A 24517-nucleotide genomic window follows, 5' to 3' on the forward strand; every position below is an offset into this window, starting at 1 on the left:
TAGGTGTTTGATTTTTAGGAGCTCCCAGTTATCGGGTTTCTCTTCATCATTTTTGGTAATATTTTGTATTCTGTTTATACCTTGTATTAGGGCTCCTAGGGTTGTCCCAATTTTTTCTTCCATGATCTTTATCGTTTTAGTCTTTATGTTTAGGTCTTTGATCCACTTGGAGTTAGTTTTTGTGCATGGTGTGAGGTATGGGTCCTGTTTCATTTTTTTGCAAATGGATATCCAGTTATGCCAGCACCATTTGTTAAAAAGGCTATCATTTCCCCAATTATTTGACACTGGTCCTTTGTCAAATATCAGCTGCTCATACGTGGATGGATCTATGTCTGGGTTCTCAATTCTGTTCCATTGGTCTATGTGCCTGTTGTTGTACCAGCACCAGGCTGTTTTGACTACTGTGGCTGTATAATAGGTTCTGAAATCAGGTAAAGTGAGGCCTCCCACTTTCTTCTTCTTTTTCAGTAGTGCTTTGCTTATCCGGGGCTTCTTTCCCTTCCATATGAAATTGGTGATTTGTTTCTCTATCCCCTTAAAATATGACATTGGAATTTGGATCGGAAGTGCGTTAAATGTATAGATGGCTTTTGGTAGTATAGACATTTTTACTATGTTAAGTCTTCCTATCCATGAGCAAGGTATGTTTTTCCACTTAAGTATGTCCTTTTGAATTTCTTGTAGTAGAGCTTTGTAGTTTTCTTTGTATAGGTCTTTTACATCCTTGGTAAGATTTATTCCTAAGTATCTTATCTTCTTGGGGGCTACTGTGAATGGTATTGATTTGGTTATTTCCTCTTCGGTGTTCTTTTTGTTGATGTAGAGGAATCCAAGTGATTTTTGTATGTTTATTTTATAACCTGAGACTCTGCCAAACTCTTCTATTAGTTTCAGTAGTTTTCTGGAGGATTCCTTAGGGTTTTCTGTGTATATAATCATGTCATCTGCAAATAGTGATAACTTTACTTCTTCCTTGCCAATCCGGATACCTTTTATTTCTTTGTCTAGCCTAATTGCCCTGGCTAGGACTTCTAGCACGATGTTGAATAAGAGCGGTGATAAAGGGCATCCTTGTCTGGTTCCCGTTCTCAAGGGAAATGCTTTCAGGTTCTCTCCATTTAGAGTGATATTGGCTGTTGGCTTTGCATAGATGCCCTTTATTATGTTGAGGAATTTTCCTTCAATTCCTATTTTGGTAAGAGTTTTTATCATAAATGGGTGTTGGACTTTGTCAAATGCCTTTTCTGCATCAATTGATAAGATCATGTGGTTTTTGTCTTTTGTTTTATTTATGTGGTGGATTACATTAATGGTTTTTCTGATATTAAACCAGCCTTGCATACCTGGTATAAATCCCACTTGATCAGGGTGAATTATTTTTTTGATGTGTTGTTGGATTCTATTGGCTAGAATTTTGTTGAGGATTTTTGCATCAATGTTCATGAGGGATATAGGTCTATAATTTTCTTTTTTTGTAATGTCTTTACCTGGTTTTGGTATCAGGGAGATGGTGGCTTCATAGAATGAGTTGGGTAGTATTCCGTCATTTTCTATGCTTTGGAATACCTTCAGAAGTAGTGGTGTTAACTCTTCTCTGAAAGTTTGGTAGAACTCTGCAGTGAAGCCGTCCGGGCCAGGGCTTTTTTTTGTTGGGAGTTTTTTGATTACCGTTTCAATCTCTTTTTTTGTTATGGGTCTATTTAGTTGTTCTACTTCTGAATGTGTTAGTTTAGGTAGGTAGTGTTTTTCCAGGAATTCATCCATTTCTTCTAGGTTTTCAAATTTGTTAGAGTACAAGTTTTCATAATAATCTGAAATGATTCTTTTAATTTCATTTGGTTCTGTTGTGATGTGGTCCTTCTCGTTTCTTTTTCGGGTTATTTGTTTCCTTTCCTGTATTTCTTTAGTCAGTCTAGACAATGGTTTATCAATTTTGTTAATTTTTTCAAAGAACCAGCTTTTGGCTTTGTTAATTCTTTCAATTGTTTTTCTGTTCTCTAATTCATTTAGTTCAGCTCTAATTTTTATTATTTGTTTTCTTCTGGTGCCTGATGGATTCTTTTGTTGCTCACCTTCTATTTGTTCAAGTTGTAGGGACAGTTCTCTGATTTTGGCTCTTTCTTCTTTTTGTATGTGTGCATTTATCAATATAAATTGGCCTCTGAGCACTGCTTTTGCTGTGTCCCAGAGGTTTTGATAGGAAGTATTTTCATTCTCGTTGCTTTCTATGAATTTCCTTATTCCCTCCTTGATGTCTTCTATAACCCAGTCTTTTTTCAGGAGGGTATTGTTCATTTTCCAAGTATTTGATTTCTTTTCCCTGGTTTTTCTGTTATTGATCTCTAGTTTTATTGCCTTGTGGTCTGAGAAGATGCTTTGTAATATTTTGATGTTTTGGACTCTGCAAAGGTTTGTTTTATGACCTAATATGTGGTCTATTCTAGAGAATGTTCCATGTGCGCTAGAAAAAAAGTATATTTTGCAGCAGTTGGGTGGAGAGTTCTGTATAAGTCAATGAGGTCAAGTTGGTTGATTGTTGTAATTAGATCTTCCGTGTCTCTATTGAGCTTCTTACTAGATGTCCTGTCCTTCTCCGAAAGTGGTGTGTTGAAGTCTCCTACTATAATTGTGGAGGTATCTATCTCACTTTTCAATTCTGTTAAAATTTGATTTATGTATCTTGCAGCCCTGTCATTGGGTGCGTAAATATTTAATATGGTTATGTCTTCCTGATCAGTTGCCCCTTTTATCATTATATAGTGTCCTTCTTTATCCTTTGTGGTGGATTTAAGTCTAAAGTCTATTTTGTCAGAAATTAATATTGCTACTCCTCTTCTTTTTTGCTTATTGTTTGCTTGATATACTTTTTTCCATCCTTTGAGTTTTAGTTTGTTTGTGTCTCTAAGTCTAAGGTGTGTCTCTTGTAGGCAGCATATAGATGGATCGTGTTTCTTTATCCACTCTGTGACTCTCTGTCTCTTTATTGGTGCATTTAGTCCATTTACATTCAGGGTAATTATAGATAAATAAGTTTTTAGTGCTGTCATTTTGATGCCTTTTTATGTGTGTTGTTGACAATTTCATTTTTCCGCATACTTTTTTGTGCTGAGGCGTTTTTCTTAGTAAATTGTGAGATCCTCATTTTCATAGTGTTTGACTTTATGTTAGTTGAGTCGTTACGTTTTTCTTGGCTTTTATCTTGAGTTATAGAGTTGTTATACCTTTTTGTGGTTACCTTATTATTTACCCCTATTTTTCTAAGTAAAAACCTAACTTGTATTGTTCTATATCACCTTGTATCACTCTCCATATGGCAGTTCAATGCCTCCTGTATTTAGTCCCTCTTTTTGATTATTGTGATCTTTTACCTGTTGACTTCCATGATTCCCTGTTATGTGTATTTTTTTTTTAATTAATCTTAATTTGTTTATTTTTGTGATTTCCCTATTTGAGTTGATATCAGGACGTTCTGTTTTGTGACCTTGTGTTGTGCTGATATCTGATATTATTGGTTCTCTGACCAAACAATATCCTTTAGTATTTCTTGTAGCTTTGGTTTGGTTTTTGCAAATTCTCTAAACTTGTGTTTGTCTGTAAATATCTTAATTTCGCCTTCATATTTCAGAGAGAGTTTTGCTGGATATATGATCCTTGGCTGGCAGTTTTTCTCCTTCAGTGTTCTGTATATGTCGTCCCATTCCCTTCTTGCCTGCATGGTTTCTGCTGAGTAGTCAGAACATATTCTTACTGATTCTCCCTTGAAGGAAACCTTTCTTTTCTCCCTGGCTGCTTTTAAAATTTTCTGTTTATCTTTGGTTTTGGTGAGTTTGATGATAATATGTCTTGGTGTTTTTCTTTTTGGATCAATCTTAAATGGGGTTCGATGAGCATCTTGGATAGATATCCTTTCGTCTTTCATGATGTCAGGGAAGTTTTGTGTCAGGAGTTCTTCAACTATTTTCTCTGTGTTTTCTGTCCCCCCTCCCTGTTCTGGGACTCCAATCATCCGCAGGTTATCCTTCTTGATAGAGTCCCACATAATTCTTAGGGCTTCTTCATTTTTTTTAATTCTTTTATCTGATTTTTTTTCAGCTATGTTGGTGTTGATTCCCTGGTCCTCCAGATGTCCCAGTCTGCATTCTAATTGCTCGAGTCTGCTCCTCTGACTTCCTAGTGCGTTGTCTAATTCTGTAATTTTATTGTTAATCTTTTGGATTTCTACATGTTGTCTCTCTATGGATTCTTGCAACTTATTAATTTTTCCACTATGTTCTTGAATAATCTTTTTGAGTTCTTCAACAGTTTTATCGGTGTGTTCCTTGGCTTTTTCTGCAGTTATCCTAATTTCATTTGTGATATCTTTAAGCATTCTGTAAATTAGTTTTTTATATTCTGTATCTGATAACTCCAGGATTGTATCTTCATTTGGGAAAGATTTTGATTCTTTTGTTTGGGGGGTTGGAGAAGCTGTCATGGTCTGCCTCTTTAAGTGGTTTGATATGGATTGTTGTCTCCGAGCCATCACTGGGAAACTAGTTTTTCCAGAAAATCCGCTAAAAAAAAAATGCAGTCAGACCCCTATCAGAGTTCTCCCTCTGGCTCAGGCTATTCAGATGTTAATGAAGCTGCCTGGGGAGGGTGGGGGAGGGGACAGAGAGATAGGAGAGTAGCACCTCAGAATATAGCCAGAGTTGCTTGTCTTGCTTGGAATGACTATTATATCTGAGATTCCCACGGGCGCGTCGCCTATGTGTGCTGGCTGTGTGGAGATTGCCCGGGGGTCTGGCCGGCTGGAGTCACGGTCAGATCCTCCGCTTCCAGCCCCACACCCAGCGTCAAGGCTCCCCTACTGGGACGGTGCACTCTCGACTCCAAAATCAGTCGCTGCCTCCCGGGGACTTCTCGTCCCTCCAGCCGCGTGGCCGTGTCGCACCCGCGAGCCAATTGGGCCCCCTCCCGGGGTTAGTTCAGATGGGTGGAGCAGCTCCCCATGCTTGTGCCGTGACCGAGTGTCCCGGCTGGGACGCTGTTCTCCCCGCTCCAATACCAGTCGCTGCCTCCCGGGGACTTCTCCTACCGGCTGCGTCCCACGCCGCCCACGCGACCCGGCTGGGCCCCTTCCCGGGGTTAGTTCAGGGGGGTGGAGCAGCTCTCCGTGTTTATGCCATACCTGCGTCCAGTCCAAATCCCGGCGAGACGGTTCCCCGGCTGGGACGCTGCTCTTCCTGCTCCAAGACCAGTCACTGCCTCCCGGGGACTTCTCCTACTGGCTGCGTCCCACGCCGCCCACGAAACCGGCTGGTCTCCCTCCCGGGGTTAGTTCAGGGGGGTGGAGCAGCTGTCTGTGCTTGTGCCGTACCTGACTGGGACGCTGGCTCCAGGCTCTGGAAACAATCGCTGCTTCCCCGTATTAGTTCGTTCTCCGTCTCTAAATCTGTGTTTGTTGTTCAGGGTTCGTAGATTGTTATGTATGTGATCGATTCACTTGTTTTTCCGTGTCTTTGTTGCAAGAGGGATCCGAGGTAGCGTCTGCCTAGTCCGCCATCTTGGCTCCGCCCTCTTGAAGGTTTTTAATATTTATTGCTAGATTACTCTCCAGAAAACTTGATTCAATTCATGCTCTCACCAGAAGCACATAAGCTTATACCTCTGCTTCCATCTTTGCCAACAATGAAAATTAGCAAACTTTCATACTTTAACATACTATAGAGAAAAGAGTAATTTTTTTATGTTTCTTTAATGACATATGAAGGTGGATATTTTTTATCGGCTTATTAGTGCAATGATCATATAACTTATTGTCCAATCTGGAATATTTTTAAGAGTGAGAGTGCTAACCAAAGGGGAAGCAAATTGAGTTCATCATCACATTACTTACTAGTCTTTTGCATTTCCTAGTATGAGAAGTACTTGTTTGAAGCTTTTGCTTATTTTTCTACTGAGTTGTCTGTCCTCTACTTATCCATGACATAGAGATCTTGTTACATTAATAATACAAACCCTTTTAATACATGTTACATGTATTTTCTCAATAGGTTATTTTTGCTTTTAATTATACAAGTAAATCAAGACAAATGTTTTTAAGTTTATTTCAGATATTTTAAAACTATCTTTTATTTCCAGGTAATTACAGAAGTCAGACATGCAGTTGTAAGAACTAATAAAGACATCCTGTTGCCCAATAATAATAATAATAACAATAATAATGCCTAATAATAACATTTTGCAAAACTAGAGTGAGTACAATATCACAATCAGGACATTGATGTCAATACACTGAAGAAACAGAATATTTCCATCACCAAAATGCGCCCCCGTATTGCCTTTTTATACTCAAGCCTACCTCCCTCCTTAACCCCTAGCAACCACTAATCTTTTCTCCATTTCTACAGTTTTGTCATCTCAAGAATGTTATGTAAGTTTATTATACAGCACGTAACCTTTTGGCTTTGACATCTTTCACTCAGCATAATTCTCTGGAGATTCCTCCAGGTTACTGCAAGTATCAATATTTTGTTTCTTTTTACTGCTAAGAAAAAGGTTGTTTAACTGTTAATTTATTGAAATAGATCTGGGTCATTTCCAAGTAATATGAATAAAACTGCTATAAATATTCCTGTACGGGTTTTTGTGTGAACATAAGTCTTCATTTCTTTAGGATAAATGCCCAGAAATGTAACTGCTGGGTCATATGGTAACTGCATTTTCACTTTTTCAAGAAGCTGCCAAACTGTTTTCCAGAACGCTGTACCACATTACATTCCTGCCGTCAATGCACAGGGCTCTGGTTTCTCCACGCCCTTGCCAGTATTTGGTTTTGCCACTATTTTCTCTTGGAGTCATGCTGATAGTTGTGTAGAGATGGCTCATCATGTTTTTAATTTCCATTTCCTTAGTGATGATGCTGAACGTGTGCTTATTTGGTGAAAGTTTTTAACTGGATTTTTTTGTACTGTTGAGGGCTTTGAGACTTCTTACGTATTTTAGATACTAGTCCTTTGTCAGATATGTGGCTTGCAAATATCTTCTCCCACTCTGTAGCCTGTCTTTTCATCCTCTTAACAGGGTCTTTCATAGAGCGAAAGTTTTTAATTTTGATGAAGTCTAATGGATTGATTTTTCCCCTCATGGATCATGCTTTTTTGGTATCAAGTCTAATAATTCTTTGCCTAGCCCTGGATGTTAAGATTTTCTCCTGTATTTTTTCTAACAATTTTATAGTTTGATGTTTTACATTTAATTCCATAATCCATTTTGAGTTAATTTTTGTGTAAATCATGAAACTTAGGTTAAAGTTCATCTTTTTGCCTATTTTTTCCAACTGCTCCAGCACTGTTTGTTGAAAGACTGTCTTTCCTCCATTGAATTACTTTTGCATTTTTGTCAAAAATCAATTGAGCATATTTCGTGGACCTATTTCTGGGTTCTCTGTTCTGTTTCATTGATCCACCAGTACCACATGGTCTTGATTGCTGTAGCTGTTTAATAAATCTTGAAATAGGGTAGACTTATTCCTCCCACTTTAGTCTTTTTCCAAAATGTTTTAGCTATCTAGTTTCTCTGCCTTTCCATACAAACTTTAGAATAACTATTGCTGGTAAAAACCAAAAACAAAAAAAAACTGTTAAATCGATTGCCATCCATATCGACCCTATAGGACAGAGTAGAACTGCCCCATAGAGTTTCCAAGGAGTGCCTGGTGGATACAAACTGCCGACCTTTTGATTAGCAGTCAAATTTAAACATAAATTTTAGAATACTCTACCAAAACTCTTGTTGGATTTAGATAGAAATTGAGTTAAACATGTATATCAGTTTGAAGAGAATTGACATCTTCACTATATTGACTCTTTCAATCCATTTATTTAGATCATGGTATGCCTCTCAATTTATTTGGCTCTTCTTACATTTCTTTCATTGGCTTTGTGTGGTTATCAGCACACAAGTACTCTGTACATGTTTTGTTAGATTTACACCTAAGCATTTTTTCAAACAACCGTAAATGGTGTTATTGTTGTTTGTTAGGTGCCATCGAGTTGGTTCTGACTCATAGTGACTCTATGTACAACAGAATGAAACACTGCCCAGTCCTGCGCCATCCTTACAATTGTTGTTATGCTTGAGCACATTGTTGTAGACACTGTGTCAATCCATTTCTTCAGAGTCTTCCTCTTTTTCACTGACCCTTTACTTTACCAAGCATGATGTCCTTCTCCAGGGACTGGTGCCTCCTGATAGCATGTCCAAAGTAGGTGAGACAAAGTCTTGCCATCCTGGCTTCCAAGGATAGCATATTCAACATTCTTCACCAACACCGTAATTCAAAGGCGTAAATTCTTTGGTTTTCCATATTCATTGTCCAGCTTTTGCATGCATATGAGGTGACTGAAAATATCATGGCTTGAGTCAGGTGCACCTTAGTCCTCAAGATGACATTTTTGCTTTTTAACACTTTAACGAGGTCTTTTGCAGCAGATTTACCCAATGTAATACGTCTCTTGATTTCCTGACTACTGCCTCCATAGGTGTTAACTATGGATTCAAGTAAAATAAAACCCTTGACAACTATGATATTTTCTCCATTTATCATGATGTTTCTTATTGGTCCAGTTGTGAGGATTTCTGTTTTCTTTATGTTGAGGTGTAATCCACGCTGAAGGTTGTAGTCTTTGATCTTCATCAGTAAGTCTTCTTCACTTTCAGCGAGAAAGGCGTTATCTGCATATCATAGGTTGTTAATGAGTCTTCCTTCAATCTGGATGCTGCATTCTTCATACAGCCCAGCTTCTCCTATTATTTGCTCAGCACATAGACTGAATAAGTATGGTGAGAGGATACAACCCTGACATACACATTTCTTGATTTTAAACCATGCAGTATGCCCTTGCTCTGTTCAAATAACTGCCTCCTGATCTATTATAGGTTCCTTATGAGCACACTTAAGTGTTCTGGAATTCTCATCCTTGGAAATATTATCTATAATTTGTTGTGATCCACACAGTTGAATGCCTTTGCATCGTCAATAAAACACAGGTAAGCATCTTTCTCATATTGTACTTTTAATTTCAGTGGCTATGTGTTGCTTGCTATTATGCAGTAATACTAACTTTAAAATATTTTTATATTGTCTACTGAAAGTTTGCTGAACACACTTGTTAGTTCTAGATGATGTTTGTATATTCCTTGGGATTTTCTACATAAAAATCATGTCACCTGCAAATAAGGACTGTTTCATTTCTTCCTTTATGATTTGTATGCTTTTTATTTCCTTTTCTTGCCTTATTGCGCTAGCTAGAACTTCCAGCACTATATTGAATAAAAGTGGGGAGATCAAACATCCTTAACTTGTTCCCAATCTTAAAGCCAAAAACAACCCAAATCCATTGCCATCAAGTCAATTCCAACTCACAGTAACCCTATAAGACAGAGTATAACTGCCCCCATAGGGTTTCCAAGGCAGTAATCTTTATGGAAGCAGACTGCCACTTTTTTCTTCTGCAGAGCTGCTGGTAGGTTCTCACCACAGACCTTTTGATTAGCAGCCGAGTGCTTAACCATTCTGCTACCAGGGCTCCTTGTTCTCAATCTTAGTGGGAAAGAACTCAATCTTCACCATAAGCAACAGCTTTTTTTTTTTTTTTAAGTGTAAGTACCTCCCAAATATTTCATGGGATATACTTATACTAAAAATTATTCATTATTTATTTGAAATTCAAGCTGAACTGGGTATACTGTGTTTTTATTTGCTAAATCTGCTAACTCTAGACAGATGAGGTTAAGCCTGAAGTAGTCAGCAGGAACAGAGGTAGAGAGCCAAGAGTACCATCTGGAAGCTCTGACCAAACCCAGACCATCATGAAGAACTCACTAAGGCAGGCTTTGCTAAGAAGTATGCACTGTAGAGAGACATCTGTGTTGAAGTTTCCAGAGCAGCCTGGAGAGTTTTATCTGCTGCCCCTAAATTACCTCATATCTGAACAACTCCCTCTCTCTCAACCTGTACATAAATAGTTTGCATTCAATGTGTATTTGTTTGTTTATACCTTTGTATAAGCTGTCCCTTTCTCTAATGGATTCAAATTCAGCTGAATGTCAGCTATGTGGCAGAGAATCACAAGGTACTTTCTCATCCACTATCTCATTATCTTCATAAAAACCCTATGAGGAGACATTGCTGTTGTTCTCATTTTCCAGATGAGGAAACTGAGTATCAAAGAGTCCTTGATTGCTAAAGGACTCACCAAGAACATATTGCTTAAGGCTCCAAGACAGATAAGTGCACCAAGGTTAAGAATGGAGCCCTTTCCTAAAGATGCACTGCTTCCTGTATGCCCTGGAGACCAAACCTACTTTTTAGTCTCCAATCAAGCCACCTACCACTGGCTACTCCCACAGTAGTCAGATGCCCTCTCCCCGCCTGCCTTAGTTCCCTAGTGCTGCTGTAGCACAAATACCACAAGAAGGTGGCTATATAGAACAGAAATTTGTTTTCCCACTATTCTGGAGGCTGACAGCCCAAATCAGGTCTTGGCCATGTCAATTTCTTCTGTGAGCCTTTCCACTAGTTTCTGGTGTCTGCCAGTGATCCTTAGCATTTCTTTGCTTCTAGACAAGCTCCACATGTTATCTGTTTTCCCCTGTGTGTGGTTCTGTGTCTATCCTGGTCTTTTTATAACTCAGAAGTGATTAGATTTAGGATCCACCCTATACTGATATGACCTCAACTGGTTGATTTGATTACATTACATTACATGGCATTGTGGAAGGTAAATGCGCTGCGCTGTACTGCACTACGCTACACTACACTACACTACGTTACGTTACATTACATTACACTACACTACGTTACGTTACGTTACGTTACGTTACGTTACGTTACGTTACGTTACGTTACGTTACGTTACGTTACGTTACGTTACATTACATTACAGAAGGTGATCTACTTTACCCAAGGGCAACTGATTTAATCACAAGCAACTTCTCCATGAAATCCTTCACAACATCAATGTTTTCTCTATTTATTGTAATGTTGCTTATTGGTCCGGTTGTGAGGGTTTTTGTTTTCTTTATGTTGAGGTATAATCCATACTGAAGATTTTGATCTTCATCAGCAAGTGCTACAAGTCCTCCTTGCTTTTCACAATTTATCAAGAATTTCATTTTACTTGGATCCACAGTCAGTGCCCAGGGAAGATGCAGTGAAAAAATCAAACGATGCATTGCATTAAAAAGCAAAGATGTCATTTTGAGGACTAAGGAGCCCCTGACCCAAGCCATGGTATTTTCAATCACCTCAAAAATGCACACAAAACTTGGACAACGAATAAGGAAGACCAAAGAAGAATTGATGCCTTTGAATTATGGTGTTGGTGAAGAATATTGAATATCCCATGGACTGCCAGAAATATGAACAAATCTGTCTTGGAGGAGGTACAACCAGAATGTACTTTAGAAGCGAGGATCCAACACTTCATCTCATGTGTTTTGGGCACATTATCAGGAGGGACCAGTCCATATAGAAGGACATCATGCTTGGTAAAGTAGAGCGCCAGTGAAAGAGGAAGGCCAATAACAATATGGATTGACACAGTGGCTACAATGATGGGCTCAAACATAGCAATGATTGTGAGGATGGTACAGGGTGGGCAATGTTTTGTTCTGTTGTACATAGGGTTGCTATGAGTCAGAACTCACTCGATGGCACCTAACAACAACAACAACAATTCTCCATGACAGCAACTAGACTAGTATTTTGCCAAACCACTGGGAACCACAGCCTAGCCAAGTTAACACATAAAATTAACCATCACACCATCCATACAGGAACCCTTAAGGAAGCAGAACTCATGTAAGAAGAGAGAAAAAGGGGTATTCCCTCCAGCAGGATGAGGACAAGAAACCTCTGAGATTTACCATGAGGACCTTAGGGGATCAGTACATTTGTCCATAAAAAACAATTTTAAAAGGATGTGCAAAATCTTACAGCTGTCCGAAGAGGAAAATAAGCTCTTGTTTTCCAGCATGAGAACTTACTCAGCCTATTATGCACTGAATTGTGTCCCCCCAAAATATGTATTGTAAATCCTAACCATTATGCTTGGGGTCATAATCTCATTTGGGAATGGGTTGTCTTTGTTATGCTAATGAGGCAGGATTAATGTAGGGAGTATTTTGAGTCAATCTCTTTTGAGATATAAAAGAGTAAAAAACACTAGCTAGAAGCAGAAATGGCTAAGAGACACATGGAAATCTCCAAGGAACCAAGAAGCAGTGCTAAAGAAACAAAGACCTTCCTCCAGTGCTGACAGAGAGCAAAAGCCTGCCCTTAGAGCCTGCACCCTGAATTCGGATTTCTAGCCTCCTATACTGTGAGACAAGAAATTTCTGCTTATTAAAACCATCCATTTGTGGTATTTCTGTCATAGCAGCGCTAGATAACTAAGACTGAATTGGGTATTGCTCTAACATATAACTGCAATGTAGAAGTGGTTTTGAAATTGAGTAGAGACTGGAAGAGTTTTAAGGTGCCTAACTGTTGATGGAATTATGGATATCGAATACAATTCTGGTGAGAGCTCAGAAGGAAGTGAGGAGAGCTATAGAGACAGTCTTTATCATCTTAGAGAATATATATGCACTAGCATCAGAAGTTGCCAGAAATGTGGACATTGAATGTGCTTTGGATGAGGCTTTAAATGAAAATGATGAACGTGTGATTGAACTATGGAGGAAGGGGGTGGCTTTGTATGCAGCGGCAAAGAACTTGTCTGAACTATGTTCAAATGTTTGGTGGAAAGTAGACCTTGTAAGTAATGAACTTGGATATCTTGCTGAGGAGATTTCTAAGCAAGATCTTAAAGGGGACACATGGTTTCTTCTTGCCCCTTACAGTAAAATGCGAGAGGAAAGAGATGGACTTAAAAATAAACTACGCAAAATGAAAACAGAACTTAAAGATTTGGAAAATTCTGTCGTACAAACTAAGGACATGTGTCCTAGAATGTTCACCAAGGATGTGGCTATACAATCTTTTGTTAAGAGATTAAGCCTGTGACTGATGGACCTAACCAATGACCACAGCAGAAAACCTATTAGCTTAGACTGAAGGGGACAGAGAAAGAGCGAAAGGAAAGAATGTTGTCTGCCTCTTGGAATTCTACAGGTAAGAAACAGGCCAAAGGAGCTATATCTGTTGTCCTCCAAGAAAAGAAAAGGACCATCCCTGGAGCAGCTTGGTGTCAGCAGAACTGTTGGAAAGAGCACAGGAAGCAAGGCCTTCCTGGTTTCAAAGGGTGGGGCCACAGCCTCCTGGGTTTCAAAGAGTCAGATCTTTGCTAACTTGGTTCTGGATAGTGTGGGGCTGCCATTAAGGTTTGCCAGGGGGATGGAGCCACATCCCAAAGCTGAGAGGGCTGGGATGCCATACCCAAAGGGCAGAAGAACAGGACCTACTGGGGCTGAGAGGGTGGGGTCACCAATCAGATGAACCAGGAGAATGGGGCCACCCAAAACCAAGAAGTAGAGTTGCCGTCCAGTGGGCCTGGAAAGTGAAGCTGAAGCCCAGGGCTGAGAGGCCTCCACCCAGAATCCAGAGGGCCTGGACAACAGCCAGAGTCTAAAGGGCAGGGCCATTGCTCAGATGGTCCCAAAGAACAGAGGATTATTTTCAAGTCTTGAGAGCTAATGTAAATTGTTATCCTGAGTTTCGGACTTTCTTGGTGCCTGTTATCTCTTCTTGCCCTCCAGTTTCTCTCATTTGTAATGGAAGTGTCTACCTTGTCCCTCTTCTACCATTGTACATTGGAAACAGGTAACTAGTATTCTCGATTTCACAGGTTCACAGGTGAAGAGGCATTTTTGCCCCAGGATGGAATACATCTAAAGTCTCACCCATATTTGATTTAGATGATTCAGAAGATGAGATTTTGGAGTTGGAGTTGATTTAAGACTTTTCAGATGGTGAGATGAGGTGAATGCATTTTGTGTGCAAGGACATGACTTTAGGGGGGCCAAAGGGTGGGATGTTATGGATTCAATTGTGTCCCTCCCAAAATATGTGTTGAAAATTCTAACCTCTATGCCTGTGGTTATAATTTCATTTGGAAATGGGTTGTCTTTGTTATGTTAATGAGGCAGGATTAGTGTAGTGTGTATCTTGAGTCAATCTCTTTTGCCATATAAAGAGGTTAAAAAACACAAGCTAGAAGCAGAGATGGGGTAAGACAGGGGTCAAGACACATGGAGATCTCCATGCAACCAGGAAGCAGAAGCTAAACAGAAAGCAGAGCCAACAGAAAAATCTTTCCCCTAGAGCATGCACCCTGAATTCGGACTTCTAGCTTCCTAAACTGTGAGAAAATACATTTCTCTTTGTTAAAGTCATCCACTTGTGGTATTTCTGTTATAGCAGCACTAGATAACTAAGACACAGCCTTTGTTATAGAATTTATATTGACAAACGCAATCTGAGTTCCAACCATTGACAAAGAAATGAACTTTCCCAGTGCATACATTGAAGACTGTGCTTGTCTTTAACCTATGTGTTCTTGGGCATTCATGTGTGTGATTGTGTGCATCCTGTTCTTGCACCACCATGTCAGTTTAGTGGGGTGGGAATCATGTTTTCTGGTGACTTATTTTCCTGCAGCACTAGAGCACTACTTTGGACAGAAAAAAAAAAAGACAGAGTTGGGCTTAATCCATACTTTTTGCTGAGGGAGAAAGCATGAGAGCCCTTCACTCTGTCTGTAGCATTTTTGCAGCTCAAGAGATTTGCAATCACTTATAAACATTATTAACTGCTAGCTAACTCCACCCAGCACCCATCTGTCAGTATATTGTGCTATGGTGGCTTGCATGTTGCTGTGATGCTGGAAGCTATATGCCACTGGTATTTCAAATACCAGCAGGGTCACCCTGATAGACAGGTTTCAGTGCAGAAGACTAGAAAGAAAAGTCTGCCAATCTGCTTCCAAAAATTAGCCAGAGAAAAACTTATGGATCACAAAGAACATTGTCTGACTCCCTTTGGACACGTCATCAGGAAGGATCAATCACTAGAAAAGTACAATGTGTTTGGTGAAATTAGGGCCAATGAAGATGAAGAAGACCCTCAGTGAGACTGATTGACACAGTAGCTGCAACGATAGACTCAAACATGCCAACAATCATAGGAATGACACAGGACTGGGCAGCTTTTCATATAAGGTCATCATGAGTCACAGCTGACTCAATAGCAGCTATCTCTCTATCTGTCTGTCTGTCTGTCTACCACCCACTCCTCTCTCTATCATCTGTTTATCTATGTACCTATCTATCTAAATACAACCATTATTCCTCTTAATGGCATAAATGCCTGTTATCTGTCCATTTTCTCTACAGAAAAGGCACCAAGGCTTACGTTACACACTCCGAATTCTCTGAAAGAATTCAAAGAAGAAAACCATTTATGTAGATAAGCTCAGAGCCTAAAGCTATCAGCTGGCTTGAGTCCAGCTTCAGGACTTTGTTTCTGCTGTGAATTCTAGAAATAACACATGTATTGTGCCCCTTGGATGAAGACAATATTCAGTTTCAATGCAGAGGTTAGAAAAGAGAAGCATTTTAGCCTGAAATCCTACCCATGAAAAGACTAAAGAGCGGTTCCTCCAAAAGAACATAAAATACGGATTGTTTAGACGGGTGTTGCTGCCAGACGACATTTTGACTGAAGCCCGCTCTCCTAATGCCTTCCTTTCCTACTCCGGCGGCTGAACTTGCCCTCCCACCCCCACAGGTTCAGAAGAGAGTTCCCCTTTGCCGGCTGAGACGCCATTTTGGGGATTGGAAGAGCAACAACTCATGTTATTGTCAAGGCTGTTATTGAGAACATCACACTTCAGCCATACTGGCTTGGCCATAGTCAAAAGAATCAAAGCTGTTTGCCATGAATTTCAACATTCTGACGTGCCCAACTGGGACCCCCCCGCCCACCCGCCCACTTCCACTAAAAGTGTTCTAGGAACAAGTTAAATTTCTTGCTACCTTCGGGTCTGCAAACAATGGAAATCTTTTCTTTCTTTCTCTCTTTTTGAGGAAAGAAATTCTGATCGTGGGAAGATCTGGATGGGCAGCTCCAGAGTCTACAGCCTCCAAGGAGAAGCGGGAGAGGGCGGGATCAGTTTGCGGGACTGGGAATACACATGAAGACGAGGCCGCTGGCCAAATTCCTAATTGCCTTCCAGGGCACAGAGGCTCTAGGGCCCCGTGCTTGGCTCTGACACCTGTCACCCTTCCTGAGTGGGCCCAAGGGAGTTGGTCTACTCGATAAGGGCATTAAGGTCCTACCCAGCCATCTCTTGCCTCAGGGCGCTCATTGGGGCCTTATTCCTTACACTGTCAGCTCCTTCCTCCTTGAGGCAGAATAGGAAGTTTGTCCTGTGGGAGTCGAAAATACAGAGAATAATGCGTCCCCCCCAACAATATTATTTAATAGTCCACTGGATGGGGGGAAAAGCACACTCTAGCTTTTATTACTTTTGTTTTAAACATTGGTGTGTGTGTGTATGTGAGTGTGCGTAAGTGTGTGTTTAAATGAGTGTGTGAGTGCGTGTGTGTATGTGAGTGTGCATTTAAGTGTGTGTACGTGAGTGTGTGTTTATATGAGTATGTGACTGTGTGTGAATTAGTGTTATGAGAGTGTATGTGTGAGGTGTGTGTTAATTTGAGTGCGAGTGTGTGTTTATTTGTGTGTGAGGGAATGTGTATTTATCTGAGTGTGTATATGTGAGTTTGTGTGTTGTGTGTGTATATGAGTGTGCGTGTGTGAATGTGTGTAATTAAGTGTGTGTAAGTGTCTATATGTGAGTTTATTTTAACGTGTATTTTTGAATGTGTGTTTGAGCATGAGAGTGTGTGTATGAAGTACATAAGTGTGTGTGATCATTTAATTTTGTGTGTGTATGTGAGTTTATTTTAATGTGTGTGTGTTTATTTGAATGTGTATGTGTGTGTGAGAGTGTGTATGTAAATATATGAGTGTGTGGTCATTTAAATGTGTGTGTATGTGAGTGTGTGTTTATTTGCATGTGTGTTTATATGAGTGTATATGTGTGAGTATGTGTTTGAGTGTGTATGTATGTGAGTGTGTTTATGTGATTGTGTGTGTGTGTGAGTGTACATGGGAGTGTGTATGTGAATGTGCGGGTGGAGTTCTTTTCTTTTTAAACATTTCTTTTGTTATTAAAATTTTCTTTGAAGGGAACCATTTGCTAGAACATTCTAGAAATCTTCAAAAGAAAATATGAGAGCCAACAGAGTATAATGTAGGCTGTTTACAAAGCAACAGCTTTGGAGGCAGAAACAGTGAGATGTGAATTCTTCCTCTACACTTAGAGACTGTGATTTGAGGCAAGTGACTTCTGAACCCTTGTTTCTACCCTGCCTCTGGGAAATGGAAACACGGTAAGAAAGCCTACTTCACAGGATGGCTGTGGGCATAAAACAGAATATCTCAAGCGGACAGCCCGAAAGCTGGCACGTAGTAGATGCTTAACACTAATAACACCCAACATTTACTTAGCTTTTCTGTGCCAGCACTGTCTTCAGTCCCTTACCTAACAAAATCATTTAATCTGTACAACCACACTGAGAGGTAGATACTAAATAATACTAAAATTATCCCCATTGTACAGAAAACTGAGGCTGAGAAAGGCTCTGCCTAAGGACCACAGCCATGAAGTGGCAAAGCCAGGATTTAAACCCAAAGTCTGACCTCACAGTCCTGACTCTTAACCTACTGAGTCCTGTACAGTGATTACAAGCTAAGTCCCAGGAGCCAGATCAGCCCATGGGTGTGTTTGGTTTGGCTTGCAGTGCTTATAAAAATATTCAACTTAGTTGCCAGCATTTAAAAATTGAGAAAGATTTCACATAAAATCTGGATCTTGGGCTTCTCTTTAATAATCTGGAGGCTTGGCCACCCCACCCTCCATTCCAACGCGTACTTTGGATGGTCTCGAGCCCACAACATTCCCCGCCACTCCTCATTCTCACACACACATGTACACACTGGGCTCCTGGAAGCTTTTGAGGGCTTGACCTCTTTTCCACTGCCTATTCCATCTATCTTGCTCAGTAAGGCAGTGAAGTTCTTAACTGACAACGTGATATCTGCCTGTGGTTCCTTGGTGGAGTAGAATGTCCATGTTAACTTTGTTTCTGTTGAACACTAGCCATTCCTGCTGACTCAGCTCCTGGTGCAATGCCTACAGCACACTAATAGACCAGATTCCTTGAGGGGTCCCCTGATGTCTCCCTCTGCTCTGAGAAGTCTGGAAAGGCCCAGAGCATCTCTGACTCTCAACACATATCATCTCTTATACCAGTTGCCATTGAACTGATTCCAACTCATGGTGACACCATGTGTATCAGAGTAGAACTGTGGTCTGTAGGGTTTTCGGTGGTTGGTTTTTCAGAAGTAGATCACCAGGCTTTCCATCTGAAGTGTTCCTGGGTGATCTTGAACCTCCAAACTTTTGGTTAGCAACCAAGTGTGTTAACCATTTGCACCACCCAGGGACTCCTATCGTAGATTTGTCTTTCTCTCCCTTTCTGTTCCCAGTCATTGCCAGGTTCTCCTCATCTCTGCCTTCCTGGAATAGTGCAGTAGTCTCCCACTCTGTCTCCCTGACAGGCCACCCTACCCACTCAATCCATTTTACACAGCAACTCATATCCATCTTCAGATGACCTTTCCTTCATGGTCAGGGCCAGCTTCCTGTGTGTGTAACCTGTGCAGTTACACAGGATCCCATGCTTAGAAGAACCCCACACTTGGTTTAATGGTCTGCTATCACCACCTTGAAATTCATAATGATTTTTGAACAAGAAGTCACTTTTTTTTTTTTTCCCACTGTGGTCCCCAAATTATGTAGCTGATGTTTTTTTCATTTTGCCATTGAAGAAACTTTAATGACTCTTAATTTTAGCAGTGTTTCCGGTCTTTTTCTTGAGTCATGACACACAAAGATCATGATAATCTTTGTATGCTATGGAGAGCTGCTCTGAAGCCCCAGGCCCTGTCCAGCCATGAAGGGGAAAAGCAATGTCATGGCAAACTGTGGCTTTTTCATAAAACACAAAGATGCTGAGTAAACCTGTTGGGAAGTTCTGGCCTGCAGGAGAAAGTCCAGTTAGTTCACCTTAGGTCTAGGGCAGTGGTGGTTCAGTGATAGAATTCTTGCTTTCCATGAGGGATACCTGGGTTCGATTCCTGGTCAATGCGCTTCATACACAGCCACCACCTGTCTGGCAGTGAAGGCGTGTATGTTGCTGTAATGCTGAATAGGTTTCAGTGGAGGCTCAAGACTAGGTCAGACTAGGAAGAAAGGCCTGGAGATCTACTTCTGAAAACCAGCCAGCGAAAACTCTGTGAATCACAACAGTCTAATACCCAACTAATCACGGGCATGACGTAGGATCGGCAGCATTTTGTCCCAAGGTGCATTGAGTTGCCATGAGTCGGGGCCAACTCTATAGCAGCTAACCACAACAACATCTCGTAGTCAGGCTATCTCTGTGAGTTCATGTATTATCCACATTCTCATCTCCAGGCTCTCATTAATGTGGTTCCTGTTGATGGGAATAATCACTCACTCCCCTTCTCAGTGTTAATCAAAGCCAGCCCATTCCAGACTAGCTCAAGTCTTACCTCCTCCACAGAGCTCTTCCTATGTACGTCTGCCTTCATTTATTTATTCAAATAATTATTTATTGCTTAGTCTGTATTAGGTGCTGAGTTAGTGTACAGTCGTAAACAATTGTAAGCAACATATGCACACTCCCTTTCTCTTGAAGCTCACAAGTTAGGAATGTAAGCAAGTAAAGAGGCCACTTTAATGCAATGTGGCTAGAGATGTTATAAAAGAAGTAAAGGGAGGTGGATTAGTTTCCTGGGGCTGCCATAAAAAATTACCACAAACTTGGTAGCTTAAAACAACAAAAATTTATTCCCTCCCAGTTCTGGAGTAAGTTTGAAATCAAGGTGTCAACAGGCTTGTACTGCTTCCAAAGACTCTAGAGGAGAGTCCTTCCTTGCCTCTTCCAGCTTCTGGTGGCCAGCTTCTGGTTCCTTGGCTTGTGGCTGCATCACTAAGATCTCTGTCCCCATCTTCATATGACCTTCTTCTCTTCTCTCTGTGTCATTCCTCTGTGTATCTCTTATGAGGACATTTGTCAGTAGATTTAAAGACCACCCGGGTAATCCAGGGTGATCTCATCTCAAGGTCTTTAACTTAATTACATCTGCAAAGACCTTTTGTGCAAATAAGGTCACATTTCCAGGTTCCAGGGGTTAAAACGTGGGCATAACCTTTTCAGGGACTGCAGAAGTGGTAATAGGAGCAATAACCCTGCCTTGGGGAATCAGAGGAAGTCTCCTTGAAGAAGATAACATTTAAACTGAATAAAGAAGGGGAAGAAAGGGGGTGGTGATAGTGATGAAAGCGTTTGTGGAAATAGCATATGCAAAGGCCTCAATACAAACCTAAGCATGCTGGATTCCTGGAGCTAAATGAAGCTAAGTATGTCAGAAGAAGAATGTACAAGATAGAAAGGTAAGAGAAACAGCTGGAAAAGTAACGAGGGGCCAGATCAAGGTGAGCTTTGAAACCACAGAAGGTCATTTGGATGGATGGAATGGGGAGGTATTGAAGGATTTAAGCAATCGGAGGGCATTATCAGATTAGAAGGATTGATATGACTACAGTGTGGAGGAAGGTTTAGAGGGGACCAAGACTGGAACCAAGGAGACCGGTTAGGAAACGGTTACAGAATTCAGGTAGTGAATGATAAACTAGGATAGTGTATAAATGAAGGGAGAAAAGTCAATAAATTCAAGAGGCTATTTGGGTGGTAAGGTTAAACTCTCGACTGCTAACCAAAAGGTTGGCAGTTGGAACCTATCTAGAGGCTCTGCAGAAGAAAGACCTGGAGATCTGTTTCCATAAAGATTACAGTCTAGGAAACCCTATGGGGCAGTTCTACTCTGTCACATGGGGTTGCTATGAGTTGAAATCAACTCAACCAACAGCAACAACAGCAACTTTTGTAAGGTAGAACCAACAGTCCTTGGTGGCTGATGAGATTTCAGTGAGAAAGTCAAGGATGATGCCAGGCTTCTGATTTCTGGTGTGGAAAGCATTGCCACTGTTGAGGGAAGAAACTGTGGAGAAGGTACAGGGTTGGGTGGGCACTATGGGTATGACTTTGGAGTATCTGTAGACGGGCAATTGGAGACTATTAGTGAACGTTTTAGTGTAGAGGTCTAAAGCACAGGAGAGAGGTCTGGGGCTAGAAATACAGACGAGGAAGCATCACATGGATCATATTTTAAGTCATAGGGTGAATGGCTGCACTCAGGGGAATATGTAGAGTCAAAAGAAAATAGCACTCAGGACACGCCCCTCAGGAGCACCTGTACTTTAGCGATGGGCAGAGGATCACTGTCTGTGGCAAATGGAAGGAGATCCAGAGTGTACAAACCTCCAATATTTAGTTATAGATGATTTTTTTTATACAATTGGAATCTCATTGTCAGTTGCCCTATTCTATGTCACTCATTTTATGTTTTACTAAATGATTCTATATTCTATACTGTAGGTTATAATTTCTTGGCCACTATTTCATAGAACTGGTAACCAAGGCAAGGGTTCAGAACAGAGAACAGGAAAGAAGCAGCGAAAAATTGGCTGGTTATTATCTCTCCAGATCACGAGTTAGGAAATGGGAGGAAACATCAGCCATCTCCTCTGATTCCTCACCAAAACCTATCATCTAATGTCACCATCAACTTAACATTCTAAAGTCTTATTTCTTGTAAATTATAATTAACTTTCTTTAAATGAAGTAGTATCACTTTTTTGCTCAAGGCATTTCCTAGAATACTCTTTCTCCCTCCCCTGTGTCCCTTTCCAGCTATGTAACAGTGTTGTCCAATAGACCTTTCCGCAAGGATGGAAATGTTCTCTATGTGCAGCGTCTCATATGGTAGCCAACAGCTGAAGAAGGCTATTGAGCGTTTGAATGTGACTGGTACGACTGACTACAGGGTCGCTATGAGTCGGAACAGACTCAACAGCAACGGGTTTGGGTGTTTTTGGTTTAGTACGACTGAGGAGTCCCAGGGTGGCGCAAATGGCTAATGCTCTTGGCTGCTAATTGAAAGGTTAGAGGTTCTAGTCCACCCAGACACAATTCAGAAAAAAGGCCTGGCAATCTACTTGCAAAAAACCAGTCACTGAGAACCCCATAGAGCACACAGTTCTACTCTGACACACTTGGGCTCGCCATGAGTTGGAGTCAACTTGATGGTAATTGCTTTTTCGTGCAAATGAGGAACAGAACGTTTAATATTTAATTTTAATTTAAATACCTACACGTGGTTAGTGGCTGCCATATTGAACAATATACCTACATAACCTTCTTTTTAACCTTCAGTAAACGCAAATTTACTTCCTCAGGAACGATGCCTGACGTTGTCTCCTAGCCCCACAAAATGAAGCCTGATGTTCCCAGTATATTCTCTCATAGCTCCTTGTACCTTCATAAAGTTTATGAGGATAATAATTTAGTGTGCATTTACTAGGTTAATGACTATCTCCCCTGGGAGAATAAGCTGTAGGAGGGCAGGGACTACGTCTATCGCATTTATTAATGTATCCCCAGCACCTGGCAGAGTATTGAACATTTACTATGTGCTCAATAAACATTTGTTGAAAGAATGAATGGTCAAATGATTCACTAACATATTTTGTGGAATTATGTAGCAAATTATGTTTTTTGAAAAGTTGCTTATACCATATAATAGATAATTCTGGAAGGCTGGTAGTGCTAAAACCAAACCAAACCCACTGCTGTCGAGTCGATTCCAACACATAGCGAACCTACAGAGACTCTATAGGACAGAGTAGAACTGCCCCGTAGAGTTTCCAAGGAGCGCCTGGCGGATTCGAACTGCTGACCTTTTGGTTAACAGCCGTAGCACTTAACCACTATGCCACCAGGGTTTCCCTGGTAGTGCTAGCTAAAAGAATTTGAGACCATGAGTAGAGGTACAAATTTGACAAGCTCAGTTTTGGGTATGTGCAATCTGAGACACTGGATCAGGTGCTTTATTCCCTTGCTCCTATTGTCACCTAAAACCCTGGAGGCTTTTCCAACCATGCTGCTAAGCCAGAGCTCTCTCTCGCACTATGCAGCTGGATTTGGGGGCCCAGCTCATCATTCCAGCCTCTCAGAGTTGCTGTAAATCTTGATTGGTCACAGTGTACTGAATTCCACTCCCAGCTTTGCATTCTCTCAGGGTTTATTTAACATTTTCCTAAAGCTCCTAATCCCAGTTAACTTTTTTTTTTTAAATATTTTTGTGGTGCAATATACGTAAGAAAGCATTTGCCATTTCAACCATCCTTACCTGTATAGTTGAGTGACTTTAATTACATTCACCGCATTGAATAACCATCACCACTATCGAGTTCCAATTTTTTTCATCGCCCTTAACAGAAACTCAGTAACCCTTAAGCAATACTTCCCCATTCCCTACTCTCTCCCCACTTAAGTTTTAAATGTTGACTACGTCAGGGACCATGGCACATCCCTGAAAACCTTTCTCTGTATCCCAGAATGCAGAAATCAGCAACCTTTGGGTTGGCCTTTCAGTAGTGAGGCAGCTCCTACCTGGGATGGAACTTCAGCCAGGTCAGTAGCCCTAGCCTCACTGGAGCATTGTGGGGCTCCCTAACAAGCTCCTTACCCATCCTCAGCTCTGGTTCCCTCTTGGCCCTGCTGCCTCCACCTTCTCCTAATTGGTAAGTGGAACTTGGAGGGCTCTCTGGGCCAGAATGAGTCAAAGCCAGGGCCTGTGGCCCAAGTTTCATTGCAAATCCAGGAGGGGCAGTTTCAAAAAGCAGTGTTCCAAAGGCACTCCATGTTACTGCCAAGATAAACCATCTGTGACCCAGCTGTCCATCCAACTGGGGTTAGGCAAAGCCGAGAGCCAACATGGGAAGCCAATGGAAAGGAGACGGGGGAAGCCGAAGAGCAAGGAGGTTAAAAAGGATGCTTGGAAGGGAGCCTATGGCAATTCTTGATTCCTGCTGCCATTGTGATGGCTGCTGGAAGCCTGAGGGACCTGGCATAACAAAGAGGAGTGCTGAGGAGGTGGCCATTAGTAGATGGATTTGACTCAAAATGGGTCAAAAAAAAAAAAAGCTTTTAATCTTTACTACAAAGCCATCTTATCAGACACAGTGAATGTGCTCTGCATAAAGCTAAATGGAATGGGTTTAGCGAATATCACAGAGTCCTAGACAGTGAACAGGAGTCCTCTGAGTGGTGCGAACAGTTAAATCCTCGATAACCACTAACTAAAAAGTTGATGCTTCAAACCCATCAAGAGGCACTTCAGAAGAAAGGCCTAGCTACCTACTTTTGTAAGGTCACAGTCTTGAAAACCCTATGTAGCACAGCTCTACTC

The sequence above is a fragment of the Loxodonta africana genome, chromosome 17 (genome assembly GCF_030014295.1).
Source record: "Loxodonta africana isolate mLoxAfr1 chromosome 17, mLoxAfr1.hap2, whole genome shotgun sequence".
Classification (NCBI taxonomy): Eukaryota; Metazoa; Chordata; class Mammalia; order Proboscidea; family Elephantidae; genus Loxodonta; species Loxodonta africana.